Genomic DNA, 4,246 nt, shown 5'->3' with positions numbered 1-4,246 from the left:
TAAGCTGATAAGCAACTTCAGCAAAGTCCCAGGATACAAAGTCAATGTGCAAAAATCACAATCACTCCTATACACCAATAACAGACAAACAGAGAGGCAAATCATGAGTGAACTCCCATTTACAATTGCTTCAAAGAGAATAAAATACCTAGGAATCCAACTTACAAGGGATGTGAAGGACCTCTTTGAGGAGAACTACAAACTACAGCTCAAGGAAATAAAAGAGGACACAAACAAATGGAAGAACATTCCCTGCTCATGGATAGGGAGAATCGACATCGTGAAAATGGCCATACTGCCCAGAGTAATTTATAGATTCATTTTATTATACTTTTTAAGAGAGTAAGATAATGAAATATGTACTATAATTGTTACAAGCCTACCCATATTATTTTTTACCTGAAATAATTAGATTATAAAAATTACTTTTTTGAAATGAAATTCATATTATAAATGTTTCTATAGTAAAAACAAAAATCCTGGCTTCTAAATTGGAGTATAATATGATTATATTCAGTAAGATACATGGTATAGGGAAAAAACTATTTTATTTATCTGTCATTGTAATGAAAAAAGACAGAAGTCATTTTTGCAATTTTTAATATTGACTCCTAAAAACAGTAAACAGTTGGCAGTCTAAATTTGTTGCACTGCAGTCAGCACTGAAAGAAAATGACTGATCATTAGCAAATCAGGAAAATTTTATTGTTGCCATTGAAAATTGCTTTACCAATCATATGTGTGCCTGTACTATTAGAATTTAAATCAATTTTGTACTGCCAATTTATACCATTGTTTTATAATCACGGGATCCTTGCTTTATATTCTAAACTGTTGTTTCTGAAAAATGAGTGAACAACAAGTTTTTTTTTCTTAAAACAGGTAGTCTTCAAAGGATTCTCTTCTTTAGTAAAAATAACGAGGAGAGTTGGACATGGTGGTACACTTCTGTAGTCCCAAGCATTTGGAAGGCTGAGGCAGGAGTATTCCTTGAATCTTGGAGTGTGAGGCCTCATTGAGATATCAGCTCTCATCATGCCACTGTGTCCAGCCTCGGCCACAGAGCATAATCCTAGGTATAGAATAAAAGACAGAACTATGGAAAGTAATATAGCATTACTGTATTTAATTCACTTGTAGTAATGCATGGATAGTATATTTAGCCAAAACATTTTAAATTTGTAATATGCCAAGAGGGCAGATATTTGAGTCAGATTGCTAGCTGCCTCCTCAAATGGCTAAATCTGTAATATTTTGCAAAGTATTTCTCCTAACTGTAATTGATTTTTTATTTGTTAAATGGATTTCCTAATGATACCCGCTTAGGAAACTAACTCAACTATTAGTTATATTAACTCAAAAACTTGTTCTGAATGGCACATATTAGGCAATAAAATATAAGCTACTACTAGATATTACAAATAATTTTTATCTGCTTATTTTTAAAGCTCATAGTGCACATAATAAAATTCCAGAAGACCTAGAATGGCTGTTAAATACAATAGAACGCTCTAAGAGTCAATACCAAAAATGAACATATCAGTGCATAAAATGTATGGTAGCTTTATTTAGTAGTTGTTTCATTGTTTACCATAGTGTTTTTCTCACAATTTTGTAGAAGCCTGTGTCAGAATTAAGAAATTTTTTATAAGAGAGTAATCATGGATGATTGAAATTAACATTTTAAGCTGATACTGAAATTTTAAAAAAAATTCTATCACATTTATAGTTGTAGTTGTATTTTCATTCTAAGGAAAATAGAAGTCATAAAAAGAAAATGGATACTTCCCTGCCAGAGGAGATATCATGATCACGATGGTGGCTTTCCCAGGACAAGGCAGATCTATTGAACTCTGGATGTGCTGACCCCTGCGGTTTACCCAAACATGGGAAATGCAGCTGCATAATTTGTGGAAGTGAAGGACTGTATTTGCATTTTCCCATGGAAAAATAAAAGAAAAGAAAGAAAAGGAAAGGAAAGGAAAAGAAAAGAAAAGAAAAGAAAAGAAAAGAAAAGAAAAAAGAAAAGAAAGAAATTTGACTTATTTAGTGGATATAGAAACTTGAAAGAAGACCATGTACTGGAAACAATTCAGTGTGCCTACAAATATTGGTCTCCTCCAGTAGAAAAGAATAAGACATCAAATGGCTATTTCTTAGAAAGATCAAACAGTGCTAGGATGACAGTTACAAATGCTTGAGAACTTTATCTAGCTGAGGGGATGGGGGAAAACCCCAAAGGGCAGCAGATAAATCTGGGAGAAAGAGAAGTAATTTTTAAATGTGTGAGCCTATGTTTATGTATTAATATTGCCCTTAAAATATGTTTTTTTAAAATTTATTTATTATTATTATACTGTAAGTTGTAGGGTACATGTGCATAACGTGCAGGTTTGTTACATATGCTACTTTTGTGCCTTGTTGGTGTGCTGCACCCATCAACCTGTCATTTACATCAGGTATAACTCCCAATGCAATCCTCCCCACTCCCTCCCCCATGATAGGCCCTGGTGTGTGATGTTCCCCTTCCTGAGTCCAAGTGATCTCATTGTTCAGTTCCCACCTATGAGGAGAACATGCGGTGTTTGGTTTCTGTTCTTGTGATAGTTTACTAAGAATGATGGATTCCAGCTGCATCCATGTCCCTACAAAGGACACAAACTCATCCTTTGATGGCTGCATAGTATTCCATGGTATATAAAAGACATTTTCTTAACCAAATCTGTCACCCATTAATATCTAACATCCCAAAGCCCTACATTGCAAATAGTGCAAACAAACACATGCATGCACCATGCTACTATTTTAGAAGTAACCAAAACATCCTCAGTAATGGGATGGTTGGGTCATATGGTACATCTAGTTCTAGGATCCTTGGAGGAATCGCCGCGACTGTTTTCCCCATAATGGCTAAACCTAGTTTCTTTACAATCCCACCAACAGTGTGTAAAAGTGTTCCTATTTCTCCACATCCTCCAGCACCTGTTGTTTCCTTAGAACAGACATTTCAAAAAAAGAAGACATTCATACAGCCAACAAACACATGAAAAATGCTCATCATCACTGGCCATCAGAGAAATGCAAATCAAAACCACAACGAGATACCATCTCACACCAGTTAGAATGGCGATCATTAAAAAATATGTATTTTATTAAATGATTAGCATTGGTTTTCTTGGTCTTGAAAAGTCAATTTTTGGAAAGTCGACTTGTGTGAAAATGGACTAGAACTATGTAGCTAAAATAACTCAGATTTTTCTCCCTGAATAATAAATCATTTGCAGGAGTTGTGAAGATGTTAAAGATGCCAGCTTGTCTGCATTTATTACAACTGTATTCTAAATGAAGAAAATTAAATAGAAGGTATAAAGTTACTTTTATAATCAAATTATCAATATTTAAAATATTTATAATCTGCAGCCAGATGACCAAGGTGCCTTAGATGAGCGTAAGTCCTCTCCAACAGAAGATGCTCCATTATATCCTCATCCAACAGGCTTTATGTATCAACAGGCAAAATAAATAAATAAAGTTTTATTTTTATTTTTCAAACTAATTTTGATCTTTACTTATATGGTATTCAATTATTATTTTCTTACATATTTTGTAACATATTAGCTGTGACTGCAAATTTTTAAAAAATTATCTACGACAGCTTTGGCAAGAGGATTAGAGGAAGAATACTTTAAGTGGGGTCATGTTTTATTTTACCTTTGTTATATTTTCTTTGTAATTAGGTACTGCCTTTTCCTAGTTCATAAAAATGTTTGATATTTCAGTAAGAGCATAAAGTGACTTATTTAGTCTTTCTCAAAATACACGGGCAGTAAAAATTAACAGTTTTATGTGCTTTAATATGTAGTTTACAAAAAAAAAAAGAATAGTGACCAAAAATATAAATAATAACCATTTATGAGCACTTCGAAGTTAAAACAAATATTTTTGTTAAAATATTCTGGGGATCTGCGGGCAGCGGTTCGATCCCGTTGCAGCGGCGGCGGCGGCGGCGGCGCGGTTCGCCTGCCCACCCAGCCCGCCCAACGCTGGCCCGTCTGCCCGGTTCACCCGCCCGCCCGCCCGGCCCGCCCGTTGCCGGATCCCGCCACCAGTTTCTTTCTTTTTTTTTTTCCAACGGAGTTTTGCTCTTGTTGCCAGGGCTGGAATGCAGTGGTTTCAAACTTGGCCCACTACAACTCTCACTGCCCCGTGTTCAAGCGATTCTCCTGCCTCAGCCTCCCAAGTAGCT

At 35.3% G+C, this 4,246-nt stretch overlaps 1 non-coding gene across 1 annotated transcript; it reads left to right on the top strand.

Annotated features, from left to right (window-relative positions):
• The first annotated feature begins 1,781 nt into the window (after positions 1 to 1,781).
• On the top strand, positions 1,782 to 1,945 carry LOC116272797. The gene has a single exon (XR_004181360.1). It is a non-coding gene; the product is annotated as a U1 spliceosomal RNA (small nuclear RNA).
• Positions 1,946 to 4,246: the final 2,301 nt, after the last annotated feature.

Source organism: Papio anubis, unplaced genomic scaffold, assembly GCF_008728515.1.
Source record: "Papio anubis isolate 15944 unplaced genomic scaffold, Panubis1.0 scaffold2024, whole genome shotgun sequence".
Taxonomy (NCBI): Eukaryota; Metazoa; Chordata; class Mammalia; order Primates; family Cercopithecidae; genus Papio; species Papio anubis.
Note: the sequence above shows the minus strand (reverse complement) of the source record. Positions and strands in the feature narration are given on the sequence as shown.